This window comes from Megachile rotundata, chromosome 4, assembly GCF_050947335.1.
Source record: "Megachile rotundata isolate GNS110a chromosome 4, iyMegRotu1, whole genome shotgun sequence".
Taxonomy (NCBI): Eukaryota; Metazoa; Arthropoda; class Insecta; order Hymenoptera; family Megachilidae; genus Megachile; species Megachile rotundata.
In genome coordinates, this window is record NC_134986.1 from 2,043,651 (window position 1) to 2,068,712 (window position 25,062).

Sequence of the window (25,062 nt, forward strand, 5' to 3'; positions counted from 1 at the left end):
TCAAAACTATACAAGAAGACTTCGTACGCGATTAAATGACTCTGTTGGTACCTTGAAAAGTGTATTAGTAACCACTCTTGCTCAATGACACATTTTTTAATCGTAATTTGATTTATAGATATTAGTTCCTACATTTATTATTTATGTTCTACAAAAAGGCATTAATACTCGATGGAAACCGCAAAATAAGATTGTTTTCTTCAATCGGGATGGGATAAGAGGAATTATGATCAAAAGTATGGAGTGCACCATCGTGTGGGGTAGTCTTAGGAATTGTAGCAGGAAAATGTAATGACAACTATTTTATTACAATAAACACTGGGCTATCATTATCGTACGGACAAGTTTTACGTAGCATTTGTTTATTTGATATTGGCACAAAGCTTTGCAAACTTCCATTGCCTGTTATTCATAAAGCCATTAAAAAATGAGTTTGTAAGCAATCATCCTGTTTAATATATTCACTTTGTATAACATAATTAAATGCTATGTTTGATAAAGATGATTGTGCCCATTCAAATAAAACTGTAGCATTGAGAATTTGATTTTTTAACGGTCTTTGTAGGCTAGTGCGTATTGCAAGCCTTTGAATGCTATCCTCCAATACTATCCTTGTTGATGACAGGAACGTGAAATATTTCATTTTAGTTGATAATTATCGACATTTTTTAGTTTGTCGCGATTTGGTGTTATATATTTAATAGTTTGAGTTATGAGGACGTTTGTAAAGAATGCAAGGGGGTAACGAGTGGAAACGTGAGGCATCAAAATTGTTAATTATTAATTGTTTATAATTTATTGTTATGTTATGGACTGGTAGGTGATCTCTTTGCGGCGCGGGGGCGCTTTATGTGTCCCTGTGGTCGACAAGCCGTGGCTAGGGGGGGCGTTCTACGTCCCTCTGAGGCCTCCATGAAGCCCCGTGAGGGATGATGCTTTGCATCTCCTGTTGTGAGGGTCGACGGACGGAAATTACTTCGGTAATTTTTCGAGACGTACAGGCTAACCTAAGAGCAAAGCCACCAGGATTTTGAATCGTTCTCGGATCGATATCGTCCGTAGTGGGGGTAGGACCACGTGACTCAGCGGGGTCCGTGCCGCTACGGATCGAGTCGCTCTTATTATTCGTTCGTTCGTTCGCTCGATAGCCGCCTCGCAATTCGATCGTACTTACGCCCTTGCCTCGCCTCATTGAAACTATCGTTAAAATCATTTTCCAAAACTAATTTCTTTGTTAATTAGTTTATTGTGATTTCACGTTCCTTATTTTTGTCAATTATTATTCATTTTCCAAATTAATTCGTATTATTTAACATATATTATTCGAAATCGTTTATTAGTGTTCGTATATTTAGTATATTATTGTACATATTATTCCTGTTGTTATTCTGTTTCGAATTGTATACTTCGTGTTTGTGAATAAATATGTTTAATTAATCCCCGTTCAATTTGTGTTTCTTTTATTTCCCTTACGTTTTCAACAATCCTTTAACAGGATTGTTGCAAAAGATTGCAATTCTGCAGAAACATCGAAATTATTAAAATGATAAGTTGAATTAATATAATTTCTTTTGCTTTTACATGTCGTAGCTGTTCTGTTAGTCATGTTATCTAGAACCTAACAACTTTTACGATTCTAACATTTTCAAACTGATGACCGAACAAACAGATCACAATGATATTACTTCAGAATGAAGTTTAACATATTACCAATAGACTTTTCAAGGTACCAACAGAGTCATTTAATCGCGTACGAAGTCTTCTTGTATAGTTTTGAGGCCAGTGATATAAAACAACCGATCATAATAGCTGAACGCGCGACTCGCCTATGTGAAATGGGGGTACCCCGCGTCCGTTTCCAGCTTATAGAGATGTCAATTTTCGAGTCTCCATCGTTCTGAAGGGCTCATTTTAAAGGGGAAGCTTCAAAGAATATGACCATATTTTTTTTTAATTTTAACCCTTTACGCCCCTCATTGAAAAAAACGCAAAAAAAGAATTTGTTTAAATTTTTCAACATTTTATAACAAATTGACAAAGTTAAAAAAAATATTTTAAAATAGCCCAAACCTTCACGAATAAAACAAAAAAAATATAGCTAAATTGGTTCAGTAGTTTCTGAGAAAAAAATTCCCGAGTGGACCCCATTTTCGCCAAAATGGGCAAAAATTGCAAACTTTGACGACCTGTCATTCATTAACAAATTCGAAACCGGCAAAATGATGACTTAACCCCCCCCCCCCCCCCCCAATTTCACATGGACTACAACATATTTCGATTGGAGCAAAATCGGAGATGGTGACTTCCAAAAGTGATCGATTTGGCGTGGAATGACCCATATTTAATATTTTCTAAATTAATGAATTTTCATAATAAGTGATTTAACACTTTTGTGCAGAGAATAATAATGCATATAAAATATATAATTTCATTTTTAAATCACGTAACATTGTGTAAAATATTCCTTTATGTCATCAATATTTTGGAGGATATTTAAACAGAGCACTTTAAATGAGATACCCTGTAAGTTTTCATTGTTTTTTAATTCTAACAGCAAGCGTACAAATATTTACGTGAGTACATTCGTTAATAAAAGCACGCGAAAATATTGCTTCTTCAGCTTAACATCTCTGAACAACGAAATTGCATTTTTGAGTGTCAACGTAGTCGCTGTTCTTATTCTTTTTCTATTATAGCAATGAATAAGGGTGACAAGGATGGTTAATTTTTGCTCGTAGTTTCTCTACTAAATTGGTAATAAGAAAATGTTATAAAGAATGGTTCATGCAAATACTATTGGTTAAAGCACTCATCTCGCGTACAACTGAAAACATTTTTGCTTACAACAAGATTTCCTTCAGGGCTATATAAAACAAACAATTTTTAGCGAAACATATGAAGTAAAAAGTAGTTTTTCATTTATTTTTAAACACTGAATTTAAATATATCTAAATTAATTCCTCTTAGACAATACAATAAACGCAGAAATAGTACTGTGTCCAAATGTTAATGGGAGTAATCTTTGAAGTACAAAGCGTTGCATAATAAGGAAATAAACACTAAACTGTTAATTATTAGGTTATCTGTACTAGAAATTAAATCTTGTACGAAATACAGAACTTAGCAATTAATCATATTTGATAGAAAAGGCGAAAGGAAAGCATCCCGTCAAGAGCTGCTATTAAAACAAGACTTTATCGATCATATTAATGGAGTCGTCCTTTATTGGATGTTTATTATAGTTTCTAACGTGTCCACGATATAGTCTAATTTTTCCAACCTACTGATTTATACTAGGAAGCTGTTCACGACGTGAATACCCAAGTATCCAGCAGGAATAGAGGAATACGCCTTGCCTTGATTTACGTTCAGTCCCGATTAGAAGTCGATAAAAGGATCAGCTAACTTATGTTGATGTACTGCTGTTGTAATCTATCTTACTATTCGACTTTCATAGCATACAGTCACTCATGCAAGCACACGGACGTTTGTATCTCCGAACTATTAACAAATAAAGCGCACATATTGGATTTAAATTTATAAAATATAAAAATTACAAATAAATTAATTATATAAGCAGTACTGCAATTTAAATAAGATGCAAGTTTTTAAACTATATGAGTAGAATTAAAAGAACAATTGCAGTGTATATAAAATTGATAAAGTACTAAATGTAAATATACTTTACACGAAAATCGACGAAGTACTCGGACACATATGCTAAGCCTCTGAATAAATGCATAATAGTTTGGTGTGAATTACATATTTAATTATCCAACATGGATATTTTATTTTAACAATCGGGGATGTAAGCGTTCAAATGTGTGCAGTAGCCACTCAATAATTCTCAGCTTTCGGAACTTTGGATGTGCACCTTTCTAAGGAACGAGAAGTTATTACCGAGCGTTAATTTTATGAGCGCTTTTGCAGAGTTTATGTTGGTTTCATTTAACAAAATGAGAATGTTTATTATACAGGATAGTTCATGTAAGTGTATCAAACTATATTTGCGTTACTAATGCCGATACAGAAAAATGTCAAAACATGAATATGAATGGTTCCAGGAGTTCAATTTTTGTGAGACCAAATATTCTTTTGCAATGTAGTGGTGAAAATAATTATTATTTATGGAGACATTGTGAAAAGTACTAAATCAAATCCATTGCAAGTTTTACAGGTTTTTTATCTTAAAATAAAATTGTTGGAGGTACTTTCTTTGAAACTTCTGTTATTTTTATTCAAATAAAACATAATATGTTTTATCGTTTATTTATTTATTTATTTATTTGTTTATTTTAGTTTTATTTTCAAGTGTTTATACTGCAATAAGTTTATTATTACCGAGAATTTTCGGAATAGTAATATGATGAAGAACATACACATAGAGTATCTCTCTTTTTGTATTATGAACAAAATTTTAATTTCCAAATTCATGTTTTTAGATCTAAATTTTCAGACTAAAGTTTCTTATCAAATCAAACTTGTCCTGTGACCTTTTGAACTCAAATTTTTAAATTAATTGTGCAATTTAATTTCCATTTATTTTAATCTGTTATACTCATTTCTTTTAATTTTAATCTCAATTTTCAATTTTACGGTAATACAAATGTTTAGATATCCGCTTTTTCGAAGTTTAAATTTTGGCTACCATCTAAAAATCATTCAAACTTATCATGTACCATTAAGTCGACGATTTAATGACACATACTACGTATTTACACATACGCGTTCTCTCAGCGTTTAACAAAGGATTTGCGATGATATTTGACGATTAGAAAAGAATGGCATCGGCCTTTTGATATTACGGAAGCTATGGATTTCTGTACAATAATTGGGAAGTATCACTGGTACAATATGTTTGAGTTCCTGAAAAAGGGAACTGACAGGGCAATATAAATGATAATAACATGACGAGGGTACATTATACTCGGTGATCGGGACAAAGGGCGAATGTATAATGAAGGAATTCGTATGGAAAGTAAAGGTTACCAACAACAAATTGTCGTTGATTAATTGTATGTCTCGCGTGAAAGGCACTTATCGTGACCAGACGCGAGTTTTCATGTATTGTTTTCTGAAGCGAGGAGGACGTTCGATCGACGATGAACGGTAAAGAACGACACATCGATACACTGTAATAGAAAGTTCGTGTACTGTTAGATGATGTCAAGTAACATTTTGAAGAATACTTGTATAGACGGTATTAGTTATTATGCTGTACAATTAAAGGATCATACGTGCATGTCGGATAACGTACATATTCAATGATAGTGTTAACATGTTAGATATCGTCGACATATTTCTCGAATGAATATCAGCGAGAAATGCGACATAGAAGTTTACAAACCTTTTGATAAATATTTAATAGAGAGGATATGACAGAATGACGGATTTTATCTTATTACTAAGGTATGAAATCTATTAAAGGTAGACTGACAATATCTGTTCGTTCATTCATGGATTAATACTTACTATGTTTGCTCTGCTAATATTGCGGCACTATTTTTACGATGATATGTATTACTTTACATTATTACTGCACTATTTTAATCATGTTTAACATCAGAAACAGTTATTTAAAAAGATGATATTGTTACTGTGTTTTAAAATGATTGAAATCGGTAAAGAACTTTCATCACGAATAAATAGCATTGGTTCTTGTATCAGATAAGAATTTAACCGTTCGTTGCTTAATTTTTTCAGGAATAAAATATATTTTTATATTAAATACCTTTATATACCAGAATACATATATAAAACATATTTTTTAAGTTGGACGCGTAATATTAATATAAAAATAACTATGTAAATATAAAAATAACTATATAATATCTATAAAAAAAATATTATATTAATAAGATTTCTTCTTCTTAATATCACGTAACAATTTAATATAATGTAGTTTACGAAAAATTAAGATTTGAATCAGCATTTGACACGTTTTAAAACCGTTTTAGAAATACAAGTCTTTAAATTCTGCAATTTTTTCCATTTTCTTGAGCATGGTCTGCGTGACTAAATTATTCTCATTATTTTATAGATAGGTCTGCAGAAAACTTGGAGTATCAATGATAAAGGACACATAAATTTAATCATACGTAACAATATAAAAAACAATACTACTTAACAGTAATAATTGTATTGATTGATTTAAACAATAATTATAACACTCATTAGATGTTGAGATAACCAAACGATCTCCAAACATGTATTGAAATTATAATTTTTATTGCCATACACGAGTTTTTTCATAAAAATTTTCAAAGATTTTCAAATTTAGATTTCTAAAATTGAAGTTGTACATGAAAAAATGTTTTTCTTCCATTTATTTTTGTACATAAAATCATCATAATTTTCATGACATCTTGTACGTATAGAGAAAAGTTGTTTAGAATGATGATCTCAACAAAATATTCCAATGCCATTGAAATCAATGAGGTGTGCCGTTTCCAATATAATTACCAATAAAAGTATTACCTAATAAAACATTTAACAGTTTCAGGGTGGTAATCAATGTGTTAATAACTCGTGTACGTAATCATAGAATTACGCAGATTGTTACCTCGAGTAATGTCAGGTGTGAATGTCAAGCGAAACACCGGGAAAAGCAATGGCACAGGTTTTCCTTGCTACCATAGAATGCCATCCGTGTGCACACGGAAAGCCATGAACTGCCACGTGCCTGTAATTACGCAAAACTCTCGTATGATTTAATCTTCGGTTTAGCATTCTTCGTTTCCTGAGAAAACTCACTGTTACTTTCCACGCCAGTCAACTTCTGTATTACTGTATTCTGTAAGCTTTCAACGACTTCCTCCGACGACGGCAGATGATGACATAACTGTACACGTCGAGTTTTGCAGACGAGTCACTTGTTTGCACCAAAGGTAATTTCTCTCCATTCTTTGGGAGGGGTACATATAACCGTGCATGATTATGACTTCGACCTTAAACCGAATAGTTCCAGCATAAATATAGGAAGTATCTGACTTGTATAATTAAGAGTAATTGTTCCCTTAAAACAGGGATTCTCAACCCTTTACATCGATTGCTTTTAAAATAGTTTTCTTCATCAATTTTCCCTTACATTTTTCCCTATAATATACAGCATACAACATAATTATGATACAAATAATTACACATAAATAATTTAAAGGTAACTACGAATTATTAATTAGAATATGAACGTGAACAAAATTTTCGACATAAAGTTAACAAACTTATGTTTTATTATTTTTTATTTTATCGACATTAAAAAGCTGCGTTTGATGTATTAATGCAGTTTTCAATATCATTATGAACCTCAGCCACTTTCCTAAACGTCCTATATGTATAAGTTTCAGTTTACCATGGGTGAATGAATAAGCACAATTTTTTACGTGATTTATTAGCTTGGGTTCTTTGTATTTTCTTTTGTTCCTGCATTTTCCAGTACTTCTGGGGGAGAGGGGTAAGTCATCATTTTGCCGGTTTCGAATTTGTTAAGGAATGACAAATCTTCAAAGTTTGCATTTTTTACCCATTATGGCGAAAATAGGGTTCACTTAGGAATTTTTTCTCAGAAACTACTCAATCGATCTAGCTAAATTTTTTTTGTTATATTCATGAAGGATAGGGCTATTTTAAAATATTTTGTTTAACTTTGTCAATTTTGTTAGAATTATGGGTTTAAATAAAAATAATATTACTTCTATATGACTGAATTATTAGTTTATTATATAAAGAGAATGAAAAGACACGCGGCACACTTGCTATATCAGAACAGAGAGAGAGTGGGGGAAGAACAAAAGATGGGGACTCCCGCAATTTTACGCATCAAACTTCACACGTCATGCTCGCCACAACATACGCACATAGCCATGCGTTGACAAGTCTTAACAAATTTGTTATAAAATGTCGGAAAATTGAAAAAAATCCTTTTTTTGCGTTTTATATAAATATTAATTTCTTTGTATTCAATGAAATCTTGATTCTACCGATCAATTACCAATGCCTATTCGTCTATCAATCTGCAAACGATCCTTTAATCATCATCTACCTCTTTTAAAATTCCAATAACCCTCAGGGGACCAATACCGATCACATTGGAAACGTTGGGAAGGATACAACATTTTGAATAATATTTTACTTATAAGTTGTTCCATAACAAGTTTCTGAAACTTGATACCGTAATCATTGTTTATGACCTGGTAAAGTGTCTACTAGACCGTAATCATTTACCGAGGACATCGTAGTTTTATTCTAGCTGTAGTAAAAGTATGAACATGCGCATCTGTTGAGTCCTCTTACGATGGAAGAAAAAGTATGTCTGTTATATTTTCTTTGTTGGAAAGTCGGTTGGATGTTCGAATCACCATGCTTTTACTGTTTACTGATGCGTCATCATTTCATGCCGGTTAGATGTAAACTCTCCGCGTATTAGCGAATCGGAGTGTAGCGTACCGATGCTTCGTCTCGAATTATGGTGTGCCGATACATTGTCCGAATATTGGCACATCGAGATACTTGGTATCGGCTTGGGTTTTTTCCGTGACCGTCATTAGCAACGGTCATGCGATGTACTTTTGGGGGATAGGAGTTTTCCCAACATGGCCGCAGGTGTCATGGGCGGGGGCCCATGGCACCATTGCACGCGGTCAGGTGTGTGGAGACGACGGCGGGCGTGATGACGTCGTCGGCTCCGATAAGGGTGGGGTGGGTTTTAGTATTGTTGTGTGGGGAGGCTTCTCCTTAGCTTCTCCACGAGAAGGGCGACGGCTTGGTCGCAAGGCGGCACATTGGCGGGCCGTGGCGGCGAATATGGCACGACCCCATAGCCCGCCATACCGCAGAGGGTGGGCATCACCGAGGGGTTTTAGTGGGTAGAAATCCCACACTACCCCCGCTTCTCCCCCGGGGAGTGGGGCCGTCTTGTAGAAGATTTCCCTCCGTAAAAAAAAAAAAAAGGAGTTTTCCCAAAACCTTTACACGGGGCGATTTGCTTTTGTTTATAGGGGTACGCGTGGCAACGAGCGTGGGCCTCGTAGCATTACGAATCGCGACTCTTGACCGAGCACACGCGCAGCGAAGATATATGCTAATTAATAAATTGTTATTTGTTCTTGTTAAACAATTCATAAAACTTTATTTTTACCTCATCAAAACCTAAAGGAGCATATGCAGAATCGGTTTGGTTATCAGCGTCACTATGTGTATTCTATTTAGTGACGTGTTCAATTTAAACACACAGTGCAATGTACATATCAACTTATTTTTTAACCAGTTAACTGTGGCGATCTTTTTGCAAAGTGCGCACCAGTGTGTATCGCGATAATCAAGCAATGACGAGTTAGCTCTCAAGAATTTATGAATCCATCCCAAATCATTTACACTTTTTATTTGTTTATTTCATTTCGTGTTGACCTCTAAACATTTTAAACATATTGCAAGAAGACGACGAAAAATGTAAAGAAAACGGAACTAAAAATATAATGTCAGGATTTAATGTTCAAAAATACAACCGTAATTCACGAAATCTTAATAACGAATGAATCACTTATTTATTACAATTGTCCTCGCAACCGATTTCAAACGATCACTCTTTTCGCTCGCTCCAAAAACAAACGCATCATACATCGATGTCTAATCGATATACATGTATATATGTATAATCGATACGTCATTATGCCAATGCCTTACAACCATTATACGGTGTGAAACATGAAAGGTGCGTAATGAGACCAACACACAAAGAAATGTTTACAATATTACAATTTACGAATTGTAAGACGAGGTAGAAAATGATTGACACGCTAGCTGAGTTCGATTTCAAAAATACTATATATTTTATATGCTGATTCCGTGGGCGAAGTAGTGTCCTTGAGAGAAGGATGTCTTTCCAAGGTCCATAGACGAATGCCCTCTTCTCGTTCCGCGAGGTTTCCTAGTCCCCGCGAAACTTGAGGCTCCAGGGTTGTTTTATGGCCCGGACGTCACAGCGTCAGGCCTCTACCCCATGGTGGACGTGGTAGGACGGCCATGTGCCCGTCGTCCCTGCTTTATTAGGGTGGGTCATTGGGATTTTTGTAACAGAATATAATTTAGTATTCACCAAAATTGCAATTTAAATATCAAATTGTAACAAAATTTTACGCGTGACGGATATAGTCGTCATGACACAAAATTCTGCCACATCTTCATGACGGATATAGTCGTCAAACACACTTAACTGGTTAAGGGAAAAATTCATAGTAGTGCTTATTGGGAGTTTCCTGCATAGAGTTTATATACACTCGTTTACGATGCCATTCAAATTTTTAAATATTTTCTCATATTATTTGTATTTTGTAAATATTTCTAAAAAAATGTTGATAATTTTATAGTGTACGAGACTATTTAACGCTATGGATACGAATGACTTCACTGAAAATAGTGACCAACTTAGTTACAGTAATTAAAAATGTTATATATGACATCACACATGATAATTTAGGGAAGGTTTCACATAAGTTTTCACAAAAGATTGATTTTCATGTTAACTCCGATTTGTCACTAATTTCTCCTTTACTGAATTCACAAAATAGACGCACAGAGAAACATTATGCTTTAATGTATACTCATTTGAAACTACCACTTTATTTGTTGAAAACTAAATACATATTTTATTATATATATTAATAAAAACTATTTGTATTGCTTACTGGAAAATAGCAGTCCATTACTTTCCGTAATTTGCTACAAAACGCTTAATTAAACAGCATTACGTATTAAATGAAACTATTTACTATTAACTAATATCTTCGTAAATTAAATATTATTTATTGAACAAATAAATAATAATTAATTTTCAAATGAAATACAGGCAATATAATTCCACTTGGATGAGTGAACAATACAAAACTTTATTGATGCATTGGCTTCGAAAATTAACAATTCCGAATTTTTCAATCCTAAAATCCCCAGATTTCCATATCTCAAGCTTATCATATTCCTAAATCATTGAATCTCTACATGCTCAAGTTCTTAGTTCTTATTTGTATAATTATCTACTGTAGTGTTTTTTTAACTGCCCGGGAAAATATTTCCTGTAACAGTCCATCTTTATCCCCACTAGTTCTGACATTTGGTATCGAAAAACAAACCACCGCACTACTATAATAAAATAAGTAAATGAATTACCGACTGATGTGACCGCAGCTCAGAACCATTTATATTATGTATTTACATATATTATAACAGTATATGTGAATAATTAAAGGTGAACTGAAAATTTTTCTCGAAACCGAGTTAAATTTCCGAAAGTATATCGTAAAACATGGTTCCTAATATTCTCGTATATTATTCTCAGGATTGTCGAGAATTTCGAGATTCTTGCAACTGTCAGGATTTTCGAGAATTTCGAGAACTTAAATATACTAGTCCTAACAGAAATATGAAAACACTAAATTTTTATAAAAAGGAATTGTTGATATGTCATTAACATTTACAGTTTTGCGAAAGGTAATAATCGTATAACAATATACCCGGACTTATATTACAGCATAAACTTTTTACTTCGTCATTTATGCAGTTTAACTGTCTCGAGAATTCCGGAATTGTCTAGAATCTTAACATTTCCACATGTTCATACATGGTGGCTCACCACATTTTGCCGTCTAGATTTACGTCATTATTATTACTCATAGCAAACAATGTTTCAGATGAAGTTGAATGGTTTTGAGAGGGGTATATGTTGGTGGTATATTTTTTTGTAGATGGACGTGTAAAGGAAATATGAAGGTCATTAATGTTTTTTTAAATGGAATCATATTTTTTATTGCATTAGCTGATACTCCATATTTGTAAACTAGAATATGTGCTTTCACTCATTACGGATCAGAAAATTCGATAATCACTTTGCAAGTAAGTACATAAAGCTTTAATTTCGCAAACACCATAGTGTCCGACTATTAAATCGAGTAACTGTATGTTAGCATCGATGCATTTTCGAGAATCGTTGGAGTCAATCAGCTGTTGCTATTTTGTCTTCGAACGATTTATGAATGGGAACGATGTTCATTATGAATCTGGCCACGGAGTGGGGAAGGCGAGGATGCAGAAAGAGTGAATGAAGTTCGGTATAATTGCTATGAATCGAGCGTAAAAAGAAAAGAATGATGTCGATGGTGTGTTGTTGTCGTTTACGTGCAGAAAGTCGTAAATGGTGCGGTCATTGATAAAACCGAGACAGTTCGAGACATCTTTCGCCTTCTTGTAAGAGAACCAAAATTAACCATTTGGTGCTTACGCCAGAATCTTACTAATATTTAGTAAATTTATTTAACATGTATGTAGTATGTCAGGCCATAAACGTCGGTTTTCACTGCGGTGATCAACGTGTTAACACGTTAACACAAAATCCAGACATTAATTTTATTAAACATTTATGACCTAATATATGCAGAAGATGAAAATAATTGTGAAGTAAATAATAAGACGTTATTAAATTTTAATGATTGAAATATGATACTACATGAGCGTATATGTCACGCAGAAATCAGTGCACAGTATGCAAAACAGTTTTAGAAATATTATTCAAGTTACAAGCGAACGAACAAAATGTTAATGTTAACGCATGAGTAAAAATGGTCCAATTAACAGAAAAGAAATTTTCTTGAAATGTCCATTTCATACGCAGAATAAACGGCGAGTGAATAGTTGAAGATGTATAGTGATTCCACAATTTCAAATATAACACTTAAATATATATACTAAACACAATATTTTCTAAGATAACTTTTAAAAAAATTTCAGTCAGCGAGTTAGATATAATATTTGATGTTTATTCTTTGAATGTGAGCTTGAATTTTATTTTCTGCTAGTAATTCTTTTGTGGTAACCTTAATTTGACGGAGTGGCTTTTCCTAACGATGATTGCCATTGATTCGTTGATTTTTAACGTAATTTGAGTGTCGGAAAGTTCCGTGGGGACTACAGATAGAAGCGAGGTAGATTATTTGGATCTCAATAAGCATAGAATGATGACGGTTATAAACGTATATAAGTTCCCGAATGTACTAGACGAATATTTGTACAGTCTATTTAGATAATGGATACAAAGTTTATTCATTTCAACTATTGCTAATAGCATATTTTTGGACAAAACGCCTACGTTGTCTTAATTTTTTTTGCTTTAACACCTACCATCATTTATTTTCTTAAAATATGTTATTTGATTGCCTTCAACTGAACCCTAATAAACGCTGACATAAAAAAAATGTTTTCTCTTATACGATAAAAATATTAAGAAATAATATATGCGTTCGAATACTTTTGTCATACTCTTTTTGTGTATTTCGACAATATACATGTATGTTTTCTAGCTTTTATAAATATCATACGATTTACTTTAAATTTTATATAATTAACGTTGATACTTATATTCTACTATGTTTCTAAGCCCAAATTCAATTTTTTCAAGCTGCATATGAAATAATTTTATTGTATACTTTTTTTTAATTCTCTATCGATTCTATGAACAAACTGGAAACACCCTGTATACAGTTCTAAACTGCGTCTACATCAATCGGTACCGCTGCACTACGCAATTGTTTCTTTAGATTCGTTAAGCAAATCTCGCAATCGACTTCAAAAACCCCTATCATTTGTCACGTATAAGGAAATTGTACTGTACTTTACATAGATTATTCAAAATATTGTTACGAACACAGTCCAGCGAGTGAGCAATTCTTGGAATTCGTTTCTATTTAGTTGCCTAGAATGTTTTTGTAATTTTGCAATAATTATCGTAGATCGGCGATATAGCGATAGTTTACACGTTTGTTTATTACTAGTTTATATGTATATTAATGAAGATGGAATAAGATATTTTATAATTTTGTTTGCTAGTATAAATCTCATAATCGAAGGTGAAGATTCAACTAAAAAGTGTTTTAATTGTACTAAAAATATTCTTTATGTTTGTTTTTGTCAATCTGAAAAATAAAGAAAAAAAATAAAAATTTTGATTTTATAATTTTACAAAATATAGTTGAAGAAGTTTTCTGCTCTGAAAATTCACAAATTTTTTAATTTTTACATTAATTTTGCATTTTAAAATGTTTAAATTACTATACTATATTCTAAAATTTTTAAAATGGATTGCGTTCATTGGAAAATCAAGTTTGTCATTAAAAATTGATGCACACGATATGACCGATCTTGAAACATAAGAAGTTTGATTTGTCTCCACCAGTGTACTGTAAAATATATTTTATAGAAACTCGAAAATTAATTAAAGAATATCATGTCAGATTGTACGATCGCGAACTCGCGTGGTGATAGATAAAAAATGAAATGAGTTCCTACTCTATCGCTGTGCTCGACGGCAACTTAATGTCGTGAGGATAAGTTTGTATGGTGGTAAAGATTGATGGTGTTTAAACTTAACACTTACAATTAGTTTATTTTAAATTAACTCTTAATTCTAACGATTACAAGTGTGTATTGATGGTTTGATCTGTTCTGATATTTGATTTGTTCTGTCTGAGTTTCGGTGAGTCTCTAAAAAGGAAAACTTTTTGAGTAGGTGTCTGTGGTGGGATGATGGGAAAAGGAGGAAGGTACTATGTAAAAAAGAGGGAATTTTGGAGTTGTGATTGGGTTAGGAGTTCTGGAAATTAACAGGGGTGGAAGTAAGGAGTGGAGGAAAAAAAGTGTCAGTAGGGATGGCAAGGGAAACGGTACTTTTTGGGTTTTTCCGGAAATTTTATTATGGGTCTGTAGCGGTACGCGGATTGGGATAAGGACGGATGACTTCAGTATTGCTTTATGGTAGATGATAAAGTGTATTCCTATATTGCCTTTTTTAGAGTCGATGTTAATGATGTCACAGGTATAGCGACTCTAAGTTGTATGGTGCTGTGCCATCGTACACAGATCAAATGGACATCCTAATAAAATTTTAGTAGAAAAATAATGGAGTTAAAATTTGTAAACACTTTTTACTTTAATAATCAATCAGGTACTTTCAACTTTAATGTTTTATAGTACGGATCAGTAATGGATATTGAAAATTTGTATGTAAAAGTTAACATGGATAAAAAATATAATTAATAGGAAACTATAATTTTTTTAAAATAAATTAAACTTTCATAAGCAAAAACAGGATGCAGATATTTTCATAGACAGTTATCAATACAGTATATTTCCAAATGTAACGTCCCTGGTACTAGACTCAGGTATTTACAGCGCTTATGAAGCAAAGAGCGGCTTTTGCCTGTTAAGCGACTCGTTTTTTACTATAACTAATTCTAAAAGAATGTGGGATCGTGGTGGCGTGTGGTTAAAAAGTGAAATCTACAGGTTAATACCTTTCATTAATTAGGTTTATTCAATTAATAATGAGAAAAAGAGTTATAATTAACAATTTCTTTAGCGAATATAAAAATGTATGTATGACTGAATTCGATAAGCAAATCGGAGTATAATAGACTTGTTGTTGTCGCAAATCGCAGAACGGTAGCTAACTACTTCAATTACGCGGTTCTATAATAATATACGCAACGCAAAAATATTTATAACGCAATTTTACGATGGATCTAGATCCTAACAAAACTGACAGAACAATATTTGGTTAATTATAAAAACTGTAAAATTTGTATTGGACGTGGAACAGTTAGTCCTTGTTTGACTCTAAACTAATTAGTTTCATGACCCTTTTTGTCGGAGCACAAATCGGCACCCAAAACCTGATCGCTTAATTGGGGAGTCTGCGTTAGCTGGCTACTAGAACTACCCAACGATCGAGTATCCAAATGGCTGATACCCGCTGTCCAGTCAAAACTAAGAATCTTGTAGGCTCTTACCAGTTAAAACTGCTCCAATTCGTTGCTTCCTAAGAGGTTCGGCACGTACTACTTCAAAGATTGTTCTGCGCTCGCAGCCTCTGCTGCACGCTCTTTTATACCCAGAGAATTATGGGTTTTTCTCGCTCAAAAAGTATTATTATTTTATTACGCTTTATTTAGTCGCAAATATATATTAGTTTGATTAATAAAAATACGCTTTGATTTATTATTAATTAGTTTTTCACAAGTTTTCCCGTTAAATCGCAGTTTTAATGATTTTTAGATACGTGAATTATAAGTGTTTCAATAGAAGAAATAATTAATTACAAACAATACATAAAATAATAGCTAAAAATATAACGCAATTTATAATAGGTTAATAATTAATAATATATATAATATATGTTCAATAACGCGATGTTTGATCGTTAATCTTTGGATTAACTCCCGCACTTTTCGCGTTTCCTTACTCCTTTTACGGTAATAAGGATGATTCAATATGTTATCAATGCTCTTTTTCTGATTGTACGATAACGCTGCTCCGTAACGAAAGCTAATCGACTATATGTGATCGTCAATTCAAAAACTAAACTCTGAATATGTCTTTTCGTTATAGATTCAAGTAATATTTACAATTGTCTGAACTGAACTTATTCTCTTATCGGTTTCTTGTAAACCGATTCATCTCTCTGTCCTGTCCAATCTGATTAGCGATTGAGCTTCCGGAAGTTGGTCTAACATGAATGTCATCAAAGTTTATTGTCTAGTTGAGCATTTATGGCCTTTTGCCGCTCCGTCGCTCCCGAGCTTTCGCTCATATCGGCAGGTGTTCGAGTCATAGACCCACCACCGCACAAGAGTCGGAGCCCAGTCCAATCCGCGGGTTCCAAAGACATCACCTGACTCCATTGCCTGCTGTAAGGAATTTTTCTCTAGGCCCCCGGCTTCCCTGAGACTGGCTTTGGGACACCAGCCTCCCGAACCTCGACTCGAATATGACAGGTTAGTTTTGAACAACCGTAGACACTTCCATTGTATGCCCGCCATAAATCCTATTGCTGTGGTGCACGTGGTAACTGGTATATGGTTCAAGCCCGATACATTGGGAATCCACGTCCTTGAAGTATGCTTAATGAGAGGACCCCTTGATAGGTCTCATCTCTGACTTCGCGGAAAGCACCACAAGAGGCTTGGTGAAGACACGGGACAGAGATTCAGAGATGGTGCAAGCCAGTTCAGAATGTCGAGAATCAATTTTCAAGACAACAATTACAAAGATTATTTGAAAAAATGAATGGACTGTATTGCTTGTTCGAACTATATATTTGCAACTCCACGGAACAATATAAATATTTAAATGATAATTTATAATACCTTTGTTTCGAAGTATATCCACTGTCTCTTTCTAACTAACGCGCGCACTACCGATCGGTGATCTACTCTAAACAATGTTGCACGCGTGAGCTACCCCATCCCATTTCCACGCGAATTTATACGGTGCAGTCGATAATTTGAATAGAAAAAGATATACGGATTAGGATGCTTCTTTATTTATCGACAGGATTACTGTGATGTTCCCGGGGACGTTACACAAATATAAATACCAAATATTTCAGAATAGTTGTAACTTTATTCGGAAATCGTAAATCGAACAAATTAATAATTTCTTGACGAGAGGTCATTTATTTTTTTTATTCAATTCAAATTACACTTTATGAAAACTGAACTTCAGATGTTCTTTTTTATTTTTTATTTTTTACTTTTTTTTATTTATAACTTTAGATGTTAATTCTATTTCAATTAGTTATAAATGTATTTCAAAATATGAGTACGTATGAGTCTTAGCAACTTAGTTTTTAAATCCTGATAATAGTTGTTTAAAAACCGGATTAACCATTAAAGGAATAGCTATTCATGTGCGTTCATAAGCTTAAGTTTTTGGAAGAAAAATCTTCATTCCATTTCAGTTCAATATAAATGTAAATTTACAAGAAATTTTATTTAAAATGATATTCAGGACTAAACATCGATAAATGTGTAAAATACGTTGATTTTTATATTATATAGCACCGTTGAAAAACAAGATTATACATTTTTGATAAACACTTCAAGACTGAACGGAGTTTAAATATATTTACAAGTTGCATATAATTTTATTCATACGGATATATTCCTGAATATTTCGGTAATAATATTATGGTTTATTACGAAAAATATATAAAATTATATTTTAAATTGTGGACTTCCTTGTTTCCGAAATTTTCAGGTATTTAACAAATCAGAAAGATAAAATTTTTCCAAATCAATACGGCCATCTTACCTCTTCTTTTCCCTTCACTACTTTTGTCTACATTGCTTGTGGCTTTGTAATCCATCCACAGACTTCTAGGTCCATGATAACGATCTGCTGAATAATAAATGAATCTTAGAAAGTGAAATGCCTTTAACAGTAAATTTCCGAAACCCGCAGAAATCACGGATCCCAGATTTTTATTTTTAATTATATTAATTGTTAAGAAGCTTTTGTCAAAATATACGTTAACATTCGTCGAGATGAAGAATCATTGTATACGCAGACTTATGCTTCCATTATATAGTTAATTTTACAATTTAGTTTCAATTTAAACATAATGTAGGCTTAAAGATTCGCAAAATCTCTCCGCGACAATCTGAAATATCGCAACAATTCGCGAAAGATATTTGATTACACGATACGATCGTCTGTTAATTATGAGATGCTTTAAAGCAGTATTGCGTATGAATTCGTGGTAACGGGTTAAAGTTCAGTCGTCGGCACCCAGTCCTTGATCTTGTTCCCGAGATACGTCCGATTAACGGGCATCAGCATTTTCACTGTACGCATTCCTCGCATGTCCCGTGCATACTCTTTCATCCGATATGCACGGTTGCATAACGCACGATGAAATACGTAATAATCCTCGGTGCATCGTGTGAGCCGATTGGATATCGAGCGTTGCACGGAGCACGTGCATACGTATCCCTACATTATTCCCTGAGATTCAACGGCGGTCTTGTCGTTGACGGTTAACCGTTTTCATTGCTCGTCAAGAGTAGAGAAAGAACGGAATCCACTTGGAGGCTTGGAGGCTTGCACGAATGCCCACGCCCTTCCGACAGAACGATTTCCTATCGGACATGCAAACTCTGACTTACGTGTCAGTCGATGGACAGGTTTCCGCAATAAGGAAGCGAACGTTATGATCGATCTCTCAGTCCTGACAATGCACGTAGATTATTTCCAATGATCGTCTCTTTTCTTCTTTCGTTGGTAGATCCATCTTTCCTTTTCGCTTTTCAAGTTCAACCAGCTGTGACCAACTGGACCCGAGAAAAGAACTATCCCTGGCAATCTGTAACTATGCGTACACCGGAATGACCAGTGTCGTATTCGCAACGATTAGGTTAGTCGTGTTTCGCACGTTTCGATGAGCCACGCACGTTAGACGATCGTACACGAGATTAATCGTGTAACGCCGTTTGTGATACACCATGATGATATCGCTTCGAAAGTAGTTACGTTTCCCATCGTGTTGTGTTTACTTCTTCTCTTGTTGGTCGAGTTTCTTCTATTCCTTCTTCGAAGTCACATGGGAGGAACATCTTGCAGTTATGTAAAATGAGAAAACACGGAAATCATGTGTTGATGCATGTATTCGTTCCTAGGAAACTGGTTTATTTACTTATTTGGAAAATTAATTGACACCTTCTGTCATAATATTGTCAGAAACAGATACACTATCTATTTAAATATATAAAAACTGAATATTTTTACCAGCTAATAAAAGTTTTACCGGTTTTATAATAACCGGTTATAATAAAAACTCCATAGAAGTTCCCAAGGGAATACTTTAAGGGCCATGCAACAAGTAAGTAATTATTCTGTAAACAATTTTTTTTAACTTCGCAGATCTACCGACTTCTTGTGTTTAAACGATAGGGTTTGAATTGCTGCCTTAACGCTTTAAAAATATAAAGAATAATATGAATAAGAATGTAAACAATTCATAATTTATAAACTAGTTATAGGAGCTATAGAGAGTCTTCTCACAAAAGTTAAATAAGAAAAAGTTTTAGAATGATTATAATTTTTTTGCAAATAGGCAGTTAAAAAATGAGATTTAATGATGATCCGGCAACTATTTAGTAATATGATAAGATTTTGTTCTGGATAAATGTACACAAAATCTGAAATACTTTAGAAGATTAATAGAAATAACTGGTAGTTCTTTATAAAATGATGTTTCTATATAAATTCATAATTTTATAAATTCTTTATAAATTCTCTATAAAATTATGTCTACGTTATGAAAAAGTTTAAAAAATGTCCAGTTTAGAATCATCCGCGCGATCTTTCTGAACGAACGAACAAAGTAGAGATAGAAAGCGTGTAAGGAGATCGCAAACAGTAAGAATCCAGAGAATTTTCAGCGCGTCCCGAAATACTTGGCACGCTTGCTTTTGCAACAGTTGCTTCATGCGTTATCGAGATCCTGCTTGTCGATAATCTCGCGAAACCGAGAAGACCTGACAGGAGCACTGCTCCTCGCGTTCTTGTCCGCTGGGCGTGCACAGTTATCGGACGCGCATCCTCACGAGGATTCGCCAGGATTCACCGCTTCCTTGACGCGTATTATATGTAGGTATGTACAATCAACAGTGAATCTGCTTTCTCCAGAAAAAATATGACATTCAAGGGGAAACAAGCATCTGCCTTAATTGATTTTTGAGTATTTCAAAATTTGGAAATGGGTTAAAAATTTAAGGACTTTGGGATTGAATATCTACAGGTATGGGAATTGAAATTCTCTGTAATATAGGTATTTGGCGATTTAGAAATTTGGGAAACGGTATGTAGGAAGCTAGGAATCTTGAGATTTTGAGATTTAGAAGTTTTAGAATACATTGATTTCGGGATATAGGGATATTAGAATATACGAATTTCGGAATATAGAGATATTAAAATATAGACATTTTAAGACATAATGATTTGAAGATATAGGGATTTTAGATAGGATTTCGGAACATACGGAGGTCGGAATATAGGGATTTCGAGATATAGCGCTTACAGGATATAAATTTCAAGATATAACAATTTTGGGACATAGGAATTTTGAGATATAGAATTTCGGTATGTAGGGATTTCCGAACATAGGTTTTGCGGAAAGTAAGAATTTCGAATCAAATAGATTTCAGGATATAGAGATTTCGAAAAAATTTTGTATTTTGTAATACGGAAAATTTGAAAAATTGAGAATTTCAAAACTTGCAAATTTGAAAATCGAGTAATTTCCAAACTTATATAAGTAAGGAGGAGTATTTATCTAAAGGAAATTTCTGTCACAGTTATGTATGCTAGACTTTCTTGAAGAAGGTAATGTAGAAAAAGGTCTCATTGTTCACTACAATACTTGTGAACGTCAATGTGTTATGTCTACTTTGCATGGGGTGGGATAGTAATTAGTAAAATATGTGACGGGTACGATTCTGCACTACGTATTTCCTCATTACTACGCACTATACACTATTAATTATACATATATACAATTAATTATTATATAAATCACGAATGTATTTTTCAATGGAACAGAACAGAAATTTTTAATTGAAATATTACACTATATCATTCTTATAATATAATATATATTATTATAATATAATATATTGTATATATTGTTATAATTCATTATTTATTATTAATGATTAAAAATATGAATGATGATTTAAAAGATGTAATTTAAAGTAAAATTTGAATATTTTAACATAAGTCGAATATTATATTATACAAGAAAATACAGTTATTTAATATTCCATCATTTCTAATCTTTTAATATTTCATAAAAATTCTGTACCTGCAGGGACAATATATTGCCCAATAATGTTAAACTGCTTATATCCGCTCACTCAGTAATCAGTAATCAGTCACTAACACTAGTTACTAAAGGCGATCTAGCAAAATATAAACATGCACCTCCGTTTCTAGAATGCATCAAGTATCAATAATGTTATTAAACTGAATAAAGTCTGCCACATAATTTTAAAAAGAAATTGCCTCTTGCCTCAAATAATTTGGCCACTCATTGTATGTTTTGTAGTCCAGATGAACCGAAAATCCGAATAAACGAAGTATCAGTATTTATAAAGAAAGGCATTTACTCGAAAAATATGTACTGATATCTCAAACAAAGATTCAGCAATGTACTTGGACGAGGTCAAACAGTTGTCGCGATGTTACCCATCGCGGATAAGAGTTACGTCGACCATATTCAGGAAGAGAAGCCAAACTGTTACATAACGGAGGTGAAGAAGAAGATGGCGAAAAAAACGCGTGCATCCCATTACGTAGCGAGAAACGCGAATCGCCGGTGCACAAGCGTAATCGTGCGTGCACCTTGATTCGCGTAAAGGACACGTTAGTTCGCGTATGGACATGTACACCGTACATGGGATGACACGGTACACTCGTGTTTGTATCCGCTTACGCACGCACGCACGGACAACATGTGCTTGTAACGTGAGAACTTTGTCTTCTTTTCGATCTCACCTCCCGTTTTAGCCGCGATTTCCTTGGGTGGACGCGATCCCGACCGATGTAACAGGACTTTCGGGGACCGCGGAATTTATGACATTGGCAAGTAATGTGTTGCATAAAATGAAATGGAATTCGCACGGCATTCGGTAACGTCGTTTCTGCTTATTGTCCTTCTCGTATAAGGGGGTAGTTATTTTTATGCGAATCGTGCCGTGAACGTGGGATTGGGGGAAAAAGTTATTTAGAAAGTATCTCGTGTTCTTATATGGTGTGATGCATAAATATACCAACCCTTCATATTTTCAATAATCTGAGCTTTTCGTAGGAAATTATTGTCAGTATTCCTGAAATAATAATTTGTAATTTGTAAGCAATAAATTGTGTAAAAAAAATTGATGTATTTAAGCTGGTTTACATAAATGTTTGGACTTGTATTTTAGAAAGTTCGTAAATTGTGAACATTGTAAAATTCACACGTGCAACCCAGGACGAAGACTTATTGTAGTTAGGAATAATTTATTAGCTTAGGAAAAACATCGCTTAAAAACTAAATGGTTTTAGTGGGCCATAAATTTGGCCATCTGTACTTAGTCAGGATGGGTCATGGGGTGCTCGGCTTCAGGGTGAAGTGTTTGGGACTTTCTAGCCGCGCCACTTATGCTGTATCTGAGGGACCAGAGGCGTGGATTTTTTAACGAATCGCGGAAAAGATGACCGCCCTTTTGCTGAACAGGAACGCAAGAAATCACCCAATCACAGAAGTCGCCCCCATTGACAGCCCTCCTAAAAGTTAATAAAAGGACAGAATATTTCGGAATATCTCAGAATCGTTAAGAATCGTACAGAACAATTTAAGAACCTTGTTAATCACGTCGCGCGGACTCGTGACAGAATATCGGACACAGGCGTACTCCTGTCATTCACAATTTTTTATGAGCGAACTCTCGAACAATTTATAGTTGTTAATTTATTGAAACTTGGTTGTAATTTTTACAAGTTTTTAGTTTTAAATTAAAGAACTTTTACACAGTGCATCTCGATATTTACTTAAAATTTCCGGGTGCACAAACATAAAAGTTGGTTTGTAGGTGCTTCATAAATATATTGACCTTGTATATTCACTTTATGTTGGCGTTATCGAGTTTCATAAATAAACAAATTCATTAAGTTAGCTTCATTTGTTTCGTTTTACATTTGTGAGATTCCCCTATTTGGGTGTCGATAAAGATGTAGATCTGACAGTTTCGACGGCGAGTTATAAATGAGCCTGATTCACAAAGATGAAGATTTTCGACAGCGTAGGAGAGAGAGTTCGTCGATTAAGAAACTTTCTCATGTAAAGATGTCGTACAGTTAAAAATGCAGGTCCATTAGTAAGGCCATACATAAAATGCATACCTGCAATTTCTTCATTAGAGTAATACGCTGGCATTTTCAGCGATACTATGTAACGGTGTAATACTCGATAGATCCGCAATCGCTGGTTGACGACAACTCACTGATTGCCGATGAAATCTTCTGTCATGAAGTCTGTGTGGAAATTGAATGAGGAGACTTAAATCGCCGTTTATTAACACTGTGTTAAAAATGACACGCGATGACGGAAAGCAGCAAGTCAGTCATGACGTTAATATATAAAAATGCTTATATATTAGAAACTATTGACATTTTGACCTACGCTTTCTAAGACTTTTTTTACTCACAAGGGAACATATCCAACTCCGACACGCCGATTTTGATGAAACTTATGTGAGATATAGTTCTCAAAAAAATATTTGACACGTATTTTTTTTATCGACCATTGTTCACATTGAAGGGGTGAATATAGCCCTCGAAGTTGGGGGCTGAAATCATGTTTTTGGGAATATCTCCGGAATTAAAGAAGATAATTGGATTCATTTTCTTGTAAATTGTTCGTCTTTAAATAGGAAATTTTTGTGCGTACAAAAATTTCAATAAACTTTATTTGTTGAAATAATATTTTGAAAATTTATAATTTTTGTTTAAATTTTTGCACTAAATGTTGATCTATTTTTTTGCAACTTTGTGTACGTAAACTATGGATAAAAATAGAGGATATGTGTTTTTGGAATTTGTTGTTTGTTGCAATGTTTATTAGATATATAATTTAAAATCACCTCCTGTGAAGAGGGGCAATCAGCATTTTTATTAAAAATTTCATTATTTTTACAATCTTTTGCAATATTTTAGACGTTTTATACCTCTTCATATGCCGTTAATTGATTTCTGAATAATTATTGTAAGCGTCGTAGGTATGAGCGTGACAAGGTTATAATCAACGCCGTAAGGAACATAGGCTTTTATGGGCAATATTGTTAAAAAATAATTTAATTTAATTCTTAGTTTCTTAAAAAATCCCAATGTTTCCAAAAGTTCTGAATATTTATTTAGATTGAAGACTTTACACCTGTAAAAGTATGAAAGCATTATTGGCCATAAAAGCCAATTTATTTATTTATTAGATAATGCATATAAAGTACTAACTAAAAGAAATAAAGGTCCAATACTCAAGCGGATTTGCCCCACTTCTAAAATTAAAGAATTTTTGTAAGCGTTAATTAAACAGATAATGTTGCAGTTCTTCAATTCTTCTTTCCTTTACTTTCTTCGAATCATTTTGATCTGAATTGTCTTCATATTCTAATCCTGGCTCATGCCTTTTTGTGTTTTAACAATTCTCATAGG

The 25,062-nt window shown here is 33.7% G+C and overlaps 2 long non-coding RNA genes across 2 annotated transcripts; both read right to left on the minus strand.

Moving 5' to 3' along the window:
• Positions 1 to 5,947: 5,947 nt before the first annotated feature.
• Positions 5,948 to 6,939, minus strand: LOC143264227 (uncharacterized). Its single transcript, XR_013037778.1, has 3 exons — positions 6,754 to 6,939; positions 6,563 to 6,682; positions 5,948 to 6,477 (listed from the first exon to the last, which is right to left on the minus strand). It is a non-coding gene; the product is annotated as an uncharacterized LOC143264227 (long non-coding RNA).
• A 2,861-nt stretch (positions 6,940 to 9,800) lies between these two features.
• Positions 9,801 to 15,940, minus strand: LOC143264361 (uncharacterized). Its single transcript, XR_013038078.1, has 2 exons — positions 15,825 to 15,940; positions 9,801 to 10,035 (listed from the first exon to the last, which is right to left on the minus strand). It is a non-coding gene; the product is annotated as an uncharacterized LOC143264361 (long non-coding RNA).
• Positions 15,941 to 25,062: the final 9,122 nt, after the last annotated feature.